Below are 16,999 nucleotides of genomic sequence, written 5' to 3' on the forward strand. Positions count from 1 at the left end.
CGCGTGAGAATAATATTGTTGTATTTTATAAAATAAGACCGTATGCTATTATAAATTAAAAGATACTATCATTATATAATTATTAAATAAATTTGAAATCATCAGTTTAATTGAGAATCAATGTAAAAAGTATAATATCTAAAAGTATAATAGCTGATTTTAGTTTAATGTATTTTATAAATTGATAATAGGTAATTATGATATAGCATAAAGTTAGACGATATATAATCATTTATATTTTAGTTCGTAGTTTTTGGACCGCCTGTATAATATATAATATAAGTAATTTACAAATCCAGTTATGCCAATTTATGGAAGCGATCCTCAAAATCGTGGGACACGAGCCATAATAGAAGTATTTCAGAATTTATTCCGGATTAGATATTTATATAAGATTTAGTAGGGTTACGAATGTGAACCAACTTACACAAAAAAAAGTATATTCGAATTCACTATTGGCAATTTAGAAAACCGTTATAAAGCTCGTTGAAATATAACCGACCATAGAATTGGTTCTCAGGCGAATTTACAGCAGAGAAAAGTGAATCTAAGGCATTTTTACCGATATTAGAAAGAAAAATATTTTAGCTCTCGCTTGCGAAATATTAGAGTCGTCGAAATTTTGACATTATCAAATTTCAGTGAACACCTTTCATTTATCATATGTTTATGCTGAAACTACTCTACCAAATTTCAACAAAACATCTCCATAAATTAAGGGCGAAAAATTCAAAACTATCTTAAAAGCTTTAAATATAAATTTAATAAAATTCAATAAAAGTTTTTAGTATTTTTCTTTAACGACCAAACAATATTATAATTATAAAATATGTATGCGTAGGTTTTTAATTTATTTTAAACAGTATTATTTTTAAAATCGACATATAAGAAATGCAACGTATTATTTGTGAAAAGCTTGTTTTCCGCTTCAAGGGCGATAAGACGAAGGCAAGCATTTATGGGTCTCGCGGGTAATAAAATACGAGGATCCGGATAAGGTTCGACTATGGCCGAGGACTTTCATAGTCATAAAACACGGTCGCGGACTTAGATTAGAAAACTTTCCATCATCCACGAATTATATTTCCAAGGCGTAATTAGATTCCTATAAAGGATTCTAGCTGGTATCTCGGCGGCTCTTTTATATTTTCCATTCCGACTTTCGTCTTAAAAGTCGATCGCCGGATTCGCATCGAGAGAGACAGAGAGCAATACGAAAGTGAAAAGCTTTATACTCCAGACAGTCACGTATATATTTTATTATATTCAGATATATCCATGTGTACGTATAGTATTTGTATAATACAGATATACGTATTTCTATTATAGATGAAGTTACAAAATAATTAATTTAATTGAGACATTTATAAACCAGCACAATAGATCAGTTTTATAAGTCGTCTGCGTAAGATGTAAATAAGTTATTTACATTTTATTAGATTTAAACATATGATATTTACGTCTTACAAAATAATTTTATAATAATTAATTAGAGTTTTAAAACATTTGTAAGTAAGATGCGGCTTTTGATCTTGTTTTCAATACAAAAGTACAAAAATCGTCAACTAAAACAGAATAAAATCTTTAACTTCTGAAGGACGAAAAAATTCGACTCAAATTTGCAAACGAATTAAGTCAAAATTTCAATCAAAATATTGAATGACCAACAAATAATAGAAGAAATAAATTAAATATAGGATAATTAATCAACTGGGAAAGATGTTCCTCAAGAATAAAAAGTTAGTTAAAAAGCAACAATATATAATGGAAGAAATAATAGGACTAGTGAAGGATCGTAGAAAACTAAATAAAACTTGAATGAATTAGAATACAATTATATTAATCATCTGATAATAATAAATTCATAAACATAAATTATATAGGATGAATCAAAATAGAAAATTTACGACAAAACCAAACGAATATAATTTACATAAAAACTAAAAAAAATTTTACTTCTGAAGGACAGGGAAATATATTATTTAATAAGTATATAAAATCGTTATTTGGGAACCATAGAGGAGCCATACCATATTGTAGCGACCACACACAGATGCCAACGTTTGAAAGGGTCTTCTCTCTCTCTCTCTCAAAACTTGCGGTAATTTACTGTGACCAAAATTATCATCCATCACAAGAAAACAACACAATAGCGTAAAGGATTTTGGACCACACAGCCTTCGTTACAATCCCATAAATAACGAGTTTTTACAGTAAATATTATCCGTCATTGAGAAAATATTTTTTTGTTGCGATACAGTCAAGCAGACTTACCTCCGCCTGGCAGACGCGCTCCTACCGACAGACGCGAAAATTAACACCACGATCATCGCAGCAAGAGGAACTGCCTCCTGACACTCGCTGCAGACATTTACAAGCACTCTGAGGATCATCCACGGACATCATCCCTGCGCCAGCTTCTCCACCACCACTTGGAGAAAACGTCTCGCCATTAATCGTCTGTCGCAACATATGTAAATATTGTAATAAACAAAATTAATTAGATTCCACCTTGAGCCTCATTGGCTACTGATTCACCCCTAGGGTTCACAAACCGTAAAACATAAAAATCAACTTTAAACGGGACTGCACATGTTAAAGTCTAAGGTAGAATACGGGATAAAAATTTCGTTAGTAAATCAGACTTGATTCGATACCAGCAAAGTTTTAAAAAAATTGAACAAGAAAAACTTAAGTATATTTACGAAATTCTTCAATAAAATATACTTCCTCGGAAAAATACCTCACGACTGCAATTGACAATTATTCCCTTAACATAAAATAACAATTTTAACGTGTGTAGCGACTTGGAATCAATCAAAAGTAATAAGTATTGTAACCGTTAATATTCCAAAACAGAGAGGTGCCGGACAGGGATGTATTTTTTCTCCTACTCTTTTAAATTTATATTCCAAATCCATATTTAAAAAACCACTTCAGGGATAAAAAATAATTTGCTAAAACCATTGATGACGTATAAATAAAGAATGTTTAAAGAAGCACTCATGAATAAACATCGATAAAATCAAGCTAGCCATGGGCCTGTTTAGCTTATCATTAGACAGTTGAGTAAATTACGAAATGCACCCCAACGAAAAGATTAAAGTCCGCATTGAAATTGCTAAATCCCAGTTTTCAAAATTTAAAGCTGGTCTCAAAAAAGGGACTTACATTTTCAGAAAATAATTAAATTCTAAAAATGCAATGTTTTGTTAATGCTATTATACGAATGACTTAAGAAATTAACACAATCAGTAATCTGGAAGCGTTTAATTTGTGGTTTTATGAGCGTATGCTTAAAGTATGGACTATAAGAGTCTCCAATGACCGAATTTTCTTGAGGATAGGACGGAAGGAGAACCCCTTTCAATTAGTTCCAAGACATTTATTCTTAACTAAAACAAAACATTATTACAACCAAGCGTTTCAGTGCGATTATTGAAACACAATTTTTGTTAATGGTTTTTAAACCTAATTTTCTATTGAGATTAGAGGAGAATTTTAACACACGCTTTCGCCAGCGATTCAGCCTATATAATCCAATAGCTTAATTTAAAGATCCCTCTGTTTCTACACAACTCAATAAAAAGGCCAATTTTAAAATAAATAAAATATATTTTAGAATTTACTAGAACAATCCGTACCTACACATTCATCATCACTGATGTATCTCAAAGATAACTAAAATAATAAAATGTGAAAATACAAAAAAAACAACAATTAAAACACTCTGTATTTCAAAAAAAAACACCAGTTTTAGAAATATACTTGTGTATTGAATGCTTATGCATGAATGTCGTACGTGACCAAAACACTTTTTTAGAGCAATCCTTCCATTTTGTAAACGCTGGAAAACTCAATATCAAACATCATGGAAACTATGTATATATGTATACAAAATTTCATTCGACTCTTCTCACATACATATACACTCTCAACTATACTAAATCATAAATATAAAACAATTCAAATGGAATACACTTACATATGTAGTCGGAAATATCTCTAAAACTGTGCCGAAATTATATAAATAAATTCACTAATTCTACAGTGTTACTAAATTTCAGAGTACTTTTCAAAGGTAGTATTATCTCCGCCATCTTAATTAACAATAGAGTAGTCATGCCAAAGTACTAGTTCTTCACTTTTATCGCACCACTTTAACGACACAACCCCACAACCTCGGTTGTGTCGTTAAAGTGCGAAGGGGTATTTTCAAGATTTCAAAGCAAAAAAATATAAACTTTTAATTATTATTTTTCCACAGAACGTCACCTTTTCAACTCTAATTATAAATTTCTTACCAGTTTATCGTTTCGTACTTTTTATAAAGTCGAGCGTTCATCCAAAATCTCTTAAAAATAAAAGATTTTTAATTAAGTCGATATAGCCATATTTACAAAATACATTCTACGTATATTATTATATTTATATTCATTGTGATACATACATACTATATTGTACACACCTTTGCTACATACTCAATGTTAATCTTGTTATAAATGAGGGGCTTAATTCCGATTTTTATGTCCTTTAAGAACTTGGCTAATGATTAATTATATGGGATTATACAGGATTGTAACAATTAATACGACCTTCCTTTAGAATGGTGGGATTTTTCTAATAAATAAAACTGAGTGTACGTATTAGGTATTATAGATTCATCAAATATATTTTATTTTATACGTTACTAAAATTATTTAATTAAGGTAATACCAAAATGTATACAATCTGCTCTATTTTTCTGCTTTGTGGTAAAATTATAAATATATATTTATTCGTTTTTGTGATATGCGTTCTACTGAAAAAATAAAATAAAATTATTAGTTAAGCGTGCAGGTCATGAAAGGTCGACTCTCAGTGTAAAAACATGTGTTTTTCACTGCGTGTCGTTTCTCATTTTCTTCACTATTTGACAAACTTTTAATATTAATTAAATCGTGATTATTACATAAACAATTAAATATACATGCTAAACCTTAAATTTTAGTAACTGCTATTACTTTTTTAATTTCACTATAGAATAAAATAAACCAGTGAAAATTTGACATTCAATATTTACGTTAAATAATGACCTAAATTAGTTACTTGAATATCTCATACATTTTAAACAGGATTATTTTTTATAAAATATTTTATTTATAATATGTTTGCTATAACTATTCACAGATATATCTACAATCAATGTCGGCAAGCGCTAGTAGACCAACAACCCGGGTTTCGTTCGCGTCGTTTCATGTACCTTTCAAAGGCAGTGATAAAATCCCTGGATTCTAAAATCCAAATCGATGTAGTTTTTATTATTATGTATTTAATTATTACTATTTTATATATTATTAATTGTCTTAATTTAATTTTAGAATTTTAAACTACAAGTAATTTGTAACAAAAATAATAATAAATATTATTAACTACTATCGTATCTATCGTTATATAATATAAACCAACCGATGTGAGGTATTACATAATTCATTCATAATATCCAATTTATTTTTGAAGTATTAATTTAATTCTATTAATTTATAAACCACTTCAAATAAATTTGTATATTATAAAACATACTTCTACGAATCGTTAATACCGTTTTAAATCATATGGTTGTTTTAAAAGATCTTACTTTATAAATTATCTTTAAATAAAATATAATTTGACCAAAGCCACTTTAGAAATCAAACCTCGAGTAGAACGTTAAAAATTCTGCTTTAGAAACCAGTATGCGCGACATTAGAAAACACACACATATACATCGCAACAGACTTTTTAAAATGTAAACAATGATTGCGATAGGAATAGAATTCTGTTTATTTAATGCTTTGATAAAATTGTTAAGAAGCACCGATAAGATAATTATGCATATAGTACTTCTGAGAATATTCGAGTGATGCGCTTTAACGAACATGTGCATTTTTTCTATCGATACGCGTACGAAATAGAATGTGAATTTCTTATTTGTTTTAATGGGCCAAGATAAACGCGTTCACCATTTGCAAAGCTGATATCATAAAAACTATACAAGTGTTATTTTCGTACACTAGGGAGTCTTTATCACGCCCAGGACATCATCACTTATCCAGCGTTCTACTTTGTAATATTACAAACTGACAATCCGCTACATCACTACAACTTTATATTAATATAACTATTTGTGCAGTAAATATAAAACTATAAACATAAGACAGATTCGTCTCACTTAGCTGATAAAGACCAATTATATTTTATGAAATTAATAACAACAACAACATGATTTACAAGCATTAACAAAAAATTCAAAATTACATTTGCAAATAATAGACTACGTAAAAGTATGAGCAATATGCATCGGTGTGTCGCAAAAAAATTATATTTTGATTAGTGTACCGCGTCGCATGTTTTTTTGTAAAAGACCATAGATATATGTTTTTATTTCCACGTATATTACACTGAAACATTAAAAAAAGCTTAATATCATCAGCAGTTGCCACCGAGTCACGTATCATATTTTTTACTAATATTCGTAGTGCAAAATAAGCAAAAATTAGGTTTGCTCAGTCGAATAACAAATAGTAATGATCCGCTCACACCAAACAAAGTAATGAGCGGACTAGCATTAGCGTCATGAGTGTAATCTTTATCGTAAGAAATAACCTATATTTTGAATTGTAGTAGACATCGGATAGATATAAAGCAATATAGTTTATCTTTTTAATTTGAAATGAAATAGAATTGTAATGGTATAGAAATCATACAGTTCTAATATGCATGGACTGTGAGAAAAGATCTTGTCGCATATACGCGTTAAAAGCGAAATAAACAAAAATGGTTTTAATCTTTACAACTCACCGATTAGTGCAATTTTTACGTCGATAAGTGGACTCAGACCCGTCGGGTTTATGTAAAAATACTTGGACTCTAAGACCGAGCTCAATCTGATTTTTAGATTCTACAGACAAGACTGCGAGATCATCGCTTATTTATGGTAATTACACAAACTGTGCGTGAATCAAAAATTGCTGCACAAAAATAATAATTTATAACTAAATAATTTAACATTATATAAAAATAAACATGCAGGTTGAAATAAATATATATTTTCATAAATAATATAAATTTTTTTTCGCAAAACCAATAAATGTTTCAAAAAAATTATGAAAATATAGAAACCAATAAATGTTTCAGAGGACGAGCCACAATATGCTTTGATCTCTAAAAGATATTTGATACAGTTTACTACTTGACTCTTCTGTCTACACTACAAATAATTAGTGTTAGTTGTACAATTATTTTAATTGATTAAAGGCTCTCTCCATTTTTTGTAGAAATTTCTGAAATCAGAAATTGTCCTGTTTTTATTTGAGGGCTATCATAATTTATTATATCTACATGACATAAATAATTAGCTACATTGACAAATTTAATCTGTTTTATAAATCTTACACTATGACTTAGATAAAACAAACTGAATATAAATGTAACTTCACCTCACAGCAGAATATATTTAGTTATTAATCTACCAATTAATATTGATAACCTAAAACATTAGATATGTTTAATATTAACAGGTGTTGTACTTCATTATGTGAACTAAGCATAATATATGATATTATCTAATAAGAAAATGATCAAAGCTTAACAACAGTTAATCAGGATTTGGAAAATTGTATGAAAAACTCATCTAATAAAAAAATATCAACGGTAACATTTTTTTCTATTGTCGTTATATATAATACTAGTCAGAATTGTCTGTCAAAGACAAAATGATTTAATACTGCGTCAGCAAATTGATTAATACCTAATCCGTTCATTAATGCGTTCAATGTGAGCGAACTATAAAGGGCCATTCGCTCTCGGGCCTCATCTCATTATATGGCAGATTTGCACGGAAGCATCCGAATCTGCCGCTGAAAAGTTGAGAGCTTTCAGCCGGTGTGCGGTGGCACGATTCAAACGGAGCAACGAGAGAATTCAGATGCTCTCAAAGTTGGCCCACGGGCGCGCACAACCGACTCGCATAATTGTGGTAATAACGAAGACAACGAGGCTCGCGAGGGTCGTTCGAAGAATTCCGAAATCCGCGACGGTGACAGCGACTCGCCTAGAGGAGGTCTCAAAAGGCGTGGAGCTTTCGTCGCGTTTTCATTTTAATTAGTTCGCCGACGCTAATGGGTGAAAGCCATTTCAAACGGTTTTAGGATTTACAAGTTTGTAAATATAATAAACTATTTGGTAAAGTTGCCATTAGCACGCAATAAGTAGTAATATGATGTTTGACAACGTTAAAATAATTTGTATAGAGAGCGAGAAACAGTAAAATATATTCAAATACAAATGCTCAAGTTTACCGGACATCTGCCCCGCACGAGCAAATCGAAGCCTGCAACGCGGCTAACTTTAATATAGACAGCGACTTTAATGATTAGACGAATTACAGACAGACATTCCAACGCTCGGTACTAGTACTTTGTGGCACAATGAGATGTGTATATAATTATAAACTTTAAGATATTTAGTATAATTATTATATAATTTAAAAGGCAATCTAACAGATTTTACAATCATAAAAATAAATATTTTGATATATATTTTATTTATAAATGTTAAAATTTACGACGACTTGTGCGAAACGTATCAAGGTTTTTAATATAAATTTTACTAATATTACGACTAATAAACTTAATTAAAATACAACAATATAGGTATTACAAAATTGTCCAACTGATCTAAACTATCCATATGGATAGATTAAGTCAGTTGTACATTTTAACCACTCGGATTACCTTTGTGTGTTGTACACACAGAAGTTTAATGTAAAACAAACAAATATATTATTTATTTGTAAACACCCTATATAAAGCGGTGATGAATTGGATTAATATTCGTTCAAACTCGGGATAAAGTTTACCTCAATACGTTTTACTAAATAAATACTTTATTGTTATTAATTAAATTAAATAATTTATATATTATGTATCATACTCATCTGAAAAAAAAATATGACGAAAGCTGATTTCTTATATATTCATATTTACTCAAATGAACACCAATTATTTTACCTAGCTCCCACTTTTCCTATCAATTAATTTGATCGAGTATTGTTAATTATCTCATTTATCGTTAGTCAATGTACACTTTGAGCAATCAATAAATAAGCAATTACTATATTATTCATAACATCATGCATCTTATCTAAAATATAAATATCAATCACATCTTTGTTTAATTTATTAATCAGCCTGTTTGTTATTATTCACAAAGGTTTGTTGTACTGTTTCGTGAATAATGCCTATTATTATTTAGATTTTTAAACAATATCTAGATAATCGTGGTCTTATAGTTATACTGGATAGTAATTATAGTACATTCGTGACCTTCCTTTCTAAATTACTGCTCTAGAACAAACTGATAAGTTTTGATAACATCTAATGCGTTAGACTAAATAGCATTTCGTCTAGCTTTATATTTAAATAATGTAATAATTTTTAGAGCACGTAGTTGATTTTTTTAAACAATCTTTTAAATCAGCTGCCAACCAAATATTATTCCGCGTTTCGGCAGAATTTAATATTTCACGTGACGTGCACGTATTCCAGAGGCGAAGAACGTGCAGACCGCGCACCAAATTTGACGACTCGCCGTCAAACGACGAAAGAAATGAAGAAAAAAACAAACAGCAAACAAACACACTAACGCAATTTCAAACACATAAACGATGTTTGCTCGTATGAAATTTTCTTTTCTCTTTCGCAAATCGCAAACGTTTTCATTTGCTTTCGCCGTTCGAGTGCTTCCGCCACTCGGAACAATTGCCTTCGTTTTCCGCCCAATTCGTTTCTCGGCTACTAAGATAATTACTCGAAATCACGGCACACCGATACAGAAAGAGAAGGATAGAGAGAACGAGAATAAAAGAGAGTGGGAGGAGATTATTTTCCAACTGCAGAATTGTTACTGTGGACAGACAACATTCTGGGAAACTCTTGTGGAAGTGCACAAAAGTTTCCAAAGTGCAAGCGAGCGAAGAGTTAACGAAATCAATATATACCAATATGCCATAAACGGCACTTTAGACTATAATATGATTAAATAGAATACAGGCGATACTATAATTTAGCAATATAAGGTAATTTGTGATTTAAAATATAATGAAATTACTTCATTTATATTGTTATTTAAGATCTATGTATTAAAACATTGTTTATGATTTAATGAAATACAACTAGATAATCCCGAAATAAATGTCGTTTTTTTAATTAAACAGAAAAATCACACATTTAAATATTTAAAATATTAATTATTTCTTCATCGTCTATTTTTGCTGGTCTCCCATATCCAAGAATTGCTATCGTAATTTCCCGTTCAATTTTTCTTAAATCATTTGTGACAACTAGGAATATCTAATAAATCACTTTTCACTTTACAAATGTTTTTAGCGGTCGTAGTTGCCGATTTTTTTAAAGAAATTAAATAACATGCAATTTCGTATAACTGAAATTCCTTGCCATCTGCCATCGTAAATTTTGCGGCCCAATTTTTTTAAATATCGGAATGTGAAGTATATATGTGCAACGACACAGATATAACAAAAAACATACTTAGGTATCAATGATATACTGTTAAAACTACAATAATTTTGGAGTTACCTTATATAATAATAGTTTTAACGTATAATAAATATGATGGATCATAGCAATACTCAAAGAAAAAAAATTTTCATGCCCTATAAATTATTAAAACTTTGTAGATTATTTAAAAAATATAATACTAGTAAAATATACATATATAAAAATTAAAATCACATTGAGTCTAAAGCGAGTAAAGTATATCTTAATCTTTCCTTGTTTTAAATTAAAAGTGGCATTGTAAAATTTGGATCTAATTTATTACTATTTGCTATATACTTTTTATGTATACATTTAATAACACAAAAGGCTTCGTAAATTGACAACAATACAATAAAAATATCATTGAAAAATATATATCGTGTTTTAAAAGAAAATTACATACATTCATTCCTGAATTAAAAATATTTTAATATTTTTCATTACTAATACTAAATTTTTATTAATTTGTAGTGTGTTGTTATATATTTTTCAACAATAGTGATGCTTTGATATTTTAGATTGATTTCTTTGTAATGCTTTGTAGAGCATATTATATGATAGCATAAAATTAAATTTACTTTATTTTATATTGCATGATGTTCTTTTTAAATATAATACACAGAAAGGTCAAAAAATATATTGTTTTTAAATACATATTTAGAACTCTTAATGCTATAAAAAATGAAATCAAACAAATAACCTCAACTCAAGCTTTTTTCTATAGTTGTTAATAAAAATTCAAAATCAAAATTTTTGCACTTTTTCTTAATTTATCTTAATTCCAATTACTGTTAGTCTTATTTTATCGTTTTAATTTTTTATTGTAAACTATAAAATGGTAACTAACCAGCAACTGTACATTTTAATGTATGTATATTTCTGTATTATTAATCTTAAAATTGACGTTTTTAAAAAAAAATTGAATAACATAATTGTAAAGACCTCAGCAGAGATTTAAAAAACAGTACAACCAACAAAAAAGAACTCTTGTGCTAAAATAAAAACCTTATATAAAATGTCGTTGTTATTTAATATAATTTTGACAAATTATATTTCAAAAAACTATAAATAAAAATATATTCATCTTATATTTTATTTGTATTATTTTATAAATAATTTATAAACCCATGTGGAACTTAATTTGAACCTAATGTGTGAACCTAAACTATTATTTTTAAAGTCGCGAGTACTATTGGAATCTCAGGATTCATCGCGATTAAATTTTTCTATATTTCGGCTGTGATGCTCCACGCATGCTCACGGAGTCATATATATATATATATATATATATATATATATATATATATATATATATATATATATATATATATATATATATATATATATATATATATATATATATATATATATATATATATATATATATATATATATATATGATATATTTATATATATATATATATATATATATATATATATATATATATATATATATATATATATATATATATATATATATATATATATATATATATATATATATATATATGGATTTTTAGATTTTCGCGAGTATAATTCTTTTTTAAATCTCGGGATTCATCGCGATTTATGCTTACTTGTTGTATTCTATATTTCGGCCGTGATTTTCCGGCCATGATCACGAATTGCTTGCGACTGCCGCTCAAAAAAAAAAAAAATATATATATATATATATATATATATATATATATATATATATATATATATATATATATATATATATATATATATATATATATATATATATATATATATATATATGGTTAATATTTCTAGGAGTCGGATTACTCCGCGTACTTTTTTGATTCCGTGTGGAATCATGGTCCCTACGTTTCGGCCAGATTCGCCCAGCCATCCGAAACGTAGGGACCATGATTCCACACGGAATCAAAAAAGTACGCGGAGTAATCCGACTCCTAGAAATATTAACCAAATATTTCTCCGCGAAAACGCATTCAACCACATATATATATATATATATATATATATATATATATATATATATATATATATATATATATATATATATATATATATATATATATATATATATATATATATATATATATATATATATATATATATATATATATATAAATAAATATATATATATATATATATATATATATATATATATATATATATATATATATATAAATATATATATATATATATATATATATATATATATTTAAATCTCGGGATTCATCGCGATTTGTGCTTACTTGTATTCTATATTTCGGCCGTGATTTTCCGGTCATGATCACGAATTGTTTGCGAGTCGCAATAAATGTCTTAGAATGACCATGGCTGGAGCATTGCAGCCGAAATATAGAAAGAAAGTAAGCTAAAATCGCGATGAATCCCGAGATTCTAAAAATATGAATACTAGGTTTTTGTATTATTAACTCATCAAATAAATATAAGTAATTTTATTTATAATATAAGGTATGTATAACTTCATATTAGCTTATAGCTATTTGTTATAATAAAATTTATCTTGGTTTGATTTTATATAATATTATTTAAATATATTGAAATCTTATTCTGAACCATTTTTTTAATTGCTAAATTGTATTTTAATCGTATTATACGAATTGTAGCCCAATTTCTAAATCATTTTAATTTTATTTTAGCAAAGATTTGCTTAACGTGATATAATTGAGACTTGCTGTTGCATTGAAGTGTAATCGCAATAGGCTTAATAAAAAAATATATTTTTTAACTATTTAATAAGTTTTAATTCTGGCAATAAAATATTTTCAGTAAAATATATGTTTTACAATATGTGCCGATAGTTTTATGGTTGTTAAGCATTGGAGTGATAAAATAATGTGTTATTTTTAAAAAATATTAATAAATAAAATTAAAATTCGCCTTGGTAGATAAGGACAGATCGCAGCTAATTAGTGTTATTCTTAAATAATATTAACTAGCATAATCGAGATGGTTAATTTAAATTATGTTTATGTAAGTAATATTAATAAGATGCAAGTAGCAATTGTTTCAACTAAAATATATTTAACAACTATCGAGATATTGTAAACCTATTACACTAGATGCCTATTTCACATCACTGAGCTAACATATATTTAGTTACAATGGTAAATTTATAATCATAATTATAAAAAAAATCTTATGTAGATATTTTATTCAAATTTCTTAGTTCAACTCAATACATAAAAGTATGTATTTAAAAATATATATTGATATACTTTGCTCTATGACCGTTTCTATGATAGCATATGAACAAAAGAAAAATTCCCCTCACGCGCGATTAGAAAGTGAATGAAAAGCGATACATGTACTGACCGCGTTGCCGAGTTGCGCCGTGTTTACACATCAATTATGAATAGGCCCGAGCACGTGTTCGTCCCGAATCTTTCGTCCTTTGGGAAAGTGAATTAAGTAAGTGAAAGAAAATAGTGTCGGAGAGCTTTGCGAGGGCGAGCACCACCAGCCAAGTGTCGGGACAAACTGAGGGACAGGATCATAGCTGTCGCCACCCTCGCGCTCCAACAACCCCTTTTGCCACCCCCGCGCACAACTATTTACAAACACTTTTTCAAACACACTCTCTCTCCCGCAGTGTCCACTCTGCCCTTGCAACCACTCGCGACCGAGATGTCTTCACTTAAAACCGCCCCCCGTATTTACCCCCGTGATTGACTCCTTTCAGAAACAGAGACTAGGTTGCTAAACGACTAGTCATTCAAAAAATGAGATCTAAAGTTAAAAATTACCCAGATATATAATATATTTTAAACTATTATGTAAGATATACACATTTTATAGTGGCGAAACTACTTAGCACAAGAGACATGTAGTTACCCATTTGTAAATGTAAATTCATAATAACAACTTTGATTTATTATATATTTTTCTAATTTTTATTTTTATTTTAAAAATAAATATCAATGAATTTGTTTAAACCACAGCACTGCTTGTCTAAACATATGTTAAGAGTTGACTCAAATGTATGCAACATTAGAGTTTAGCGTATAAACCAACATGCTAAGCAATACGAAACAATTTACTGTTAGCTATCAAATTGAGATTTTCAGATTCAATAAAACCTTTAAGAAAAATATATTAAAAAGCCAATAAGATATAGAATTTAATTAAATAGGACACTGTTTTTTTTACATTTTTATGCATAATTTTACTAAAAATATAATCCAATATACATATATATTTTTGATTAAAATTATTACATACAAAATTTTGATAATCTCATAGCTGCATTAAAAGTTTCTACAATAGCCAGAAATAATTTTAAACTAGGTATATATGTATAAGTATAAAAATGTATGTTTCAGATAATGTTGAAGCAGTAGAAATTACGTTTAATTTAAATATTAGATTTGAATACAAACAAAGACAAGCCTTTTAAATGTCAATAACCAGATTGATATTAGGTTTAAAAGGTAAGAAGAAAGTTGTAATTGCTTTTAATACCAATATTCAGGGCCATTTTAACACTAAAATGTTCAAACCATTCGTAGGTATGTATTTATTAGTCATTTATAGTTGTGATACTTTTTTACTTTATTTGTCTTTTAAATCGCAAAAAACTAATCTTGAAATATTGCTTGCCGAAAGTAAACAGCTGCTTGAATTTTTTTTTATTAAGATTGTACCGATCATTGACAAAAAAATATTTTTTGTATACAATGCGCTGTGGTGTTTTCGGAATTTAAAAAGAAAAACAACATTTATACAAATTGTACAATATCGAGCTGTTAAAAATATGACAAATAAATGATTAAAGTAGTGAATAAGTGATTAAAGTAGTGAAATAAATTACATTCACTGTCAAGATTTACTTCTCAAAATATCTTTACTTAGTTAAGTGTAATGAATAATATTATTTCTTTATTTCCACTCTACTTTGTATTATATATTATTATGAATCAAAAGGGTGTATAATCAATTTTGCGCCTACTCTTCACAAATGATATTTTTTTATAAAATATCTTGAAATATTAAAAAAAATATTGTTTGTAGGGTATTTAATTCACATATATTTGCTTGTAATTTATCATGTTTTTATCAAATTTATGTATATAATTTGTTTAAAATATTTTCTCTTAATTATCATTAAAAAAGTACATCATTACTATACGCTTTTTATGAAAATATCTGTATTAAAGGACTTAGTTGGAATGCTATTTATATTTTCCCCATAAATTTACAAAAATATTTCACCACTCAAAAAATTTAACCGTAAAATTGTATATAAAGTTGGAAACTTTAATAATTTACTAAATTAACTAAACTAAAAATTAACGAAACTAAAATAATTAGATTTTAAATATATATAAACTATTATATTTGTCAGCTTTTTATGAGTAAATTTTCAAAATATTTGTAACTCTGGAATGACTTCAAAAAAGAAAATTTATTTAAAAGAAATTCTTAATATTTCCGTTTATTATTAATTAAAAAAACAATATCTCGGAAATTTATTAATAATAATGATCTAGTATATTGCCAGTTTAATTATTTGTAATAATCTAATTCTTAAAATGTATGAACTACGGTCTTTGTCATAACGACCGATAGAGTGTACAGTGCCTGCCATGAAAATTTTAAGAGATTGGTGCTCGCTGCAGATAATACGTGACAATAGACGGATACATTACAATAGCCATTCGGATTTTTTAAAATTATTATATATATTATATGACAGCATTTTTGAGGATGCTTTTAAAATATATGTGCTATTGTGTTTTTATGGTGTCATATTTTTCAAGAAATTTGAATTTAGAATTCATCACGCAATACCACAACATCATCAAAAACTAAAACCAAGTTAAAAAGAGTAGTACGATGCAGAAGCAACCGCTTCTCTCTCCACGTCAGATCCTGGTCCAGCTTGACATCCGGAATTCAGAGTTCAGCCCACTTTGTAGACGACCGTATCTTTCGGACGCGGACGTTGAAAGAGGACTTTATGTTTACAATATCACAAATATATAAACTGTACGTGAACGTGAATCAAACTGTTTCACAATATCATATATTACCAAAATACTCTGTTTTCATAAACACACCTGACAAATATTTTATTTTTAATCATTGTACGTATTTTATAAAACACTAATCTAAAAATCTAAGGAATATAATTTAAGGAATGGCTTTAATACTATTATATTATGTGTTGATAGATGACCTAGATTTCCTGAACATTTTACGCCTATTTTTCATCAGTTTTAAAAATTCAGCATTGGTTTGCCTGAGATATTTTTTTAATCAATTTATTTACTCCGACCACGGATTATTCATAACAAAAAGAGGATAGTAAAATAGAAGATTTATTGCATTGTCTATTGTTCACGTGACTTTCCTACCCAAACTTTTTGGTTTTCCCAACACATCCTCTTTTTAAGGGCATCCGGGGAACGACCGACGGAGATTTT

General features: G+C 28.1%; 1 protein-coding gene across 2 annotated transcripts in view; it reads right to left on the minus strand.

Moving 5' to 3' along the window:
- The window catches only part of LOC148226315 (uncharacterized), a 147,935-nt gene extending 133,907 nt beyond the window's left edge, over positions 1 to 14,028 (minus strand). For both annotated transcript variants that reach the window (XM_088203298.1, XM_088203297.1), the window contains exon 1: positions 13,890 to 14,028. The gene's annotated coding sequence lies outside the window, so the exon portion shown is untranslated. The remainder of the gene's footprint in view (positions 1 to 13,889) is intronic.
- Between the last annotated feature and the right edge of the window lie 2,971 nt (positions 14,029 to 16,999).

Source organism: Plectrocnemia conspersa, unplaced genomic scaffold (assembly GCF_051122295.1).
Source record: "Plectrocnemia conspersa isolate PC_06_02 unplaced genomic scaffold, ASM5112229v1 ptg000014l, whole genome shotgun sequence".
NCBI classification, from domain to species: domain Eukaryota; kingdom Metazoa; phylum Arthropoda; class Insecta; order Trichoptera; family Polycentropodidae; genus Plectrocnemia; species Plectrocnemia conspersa.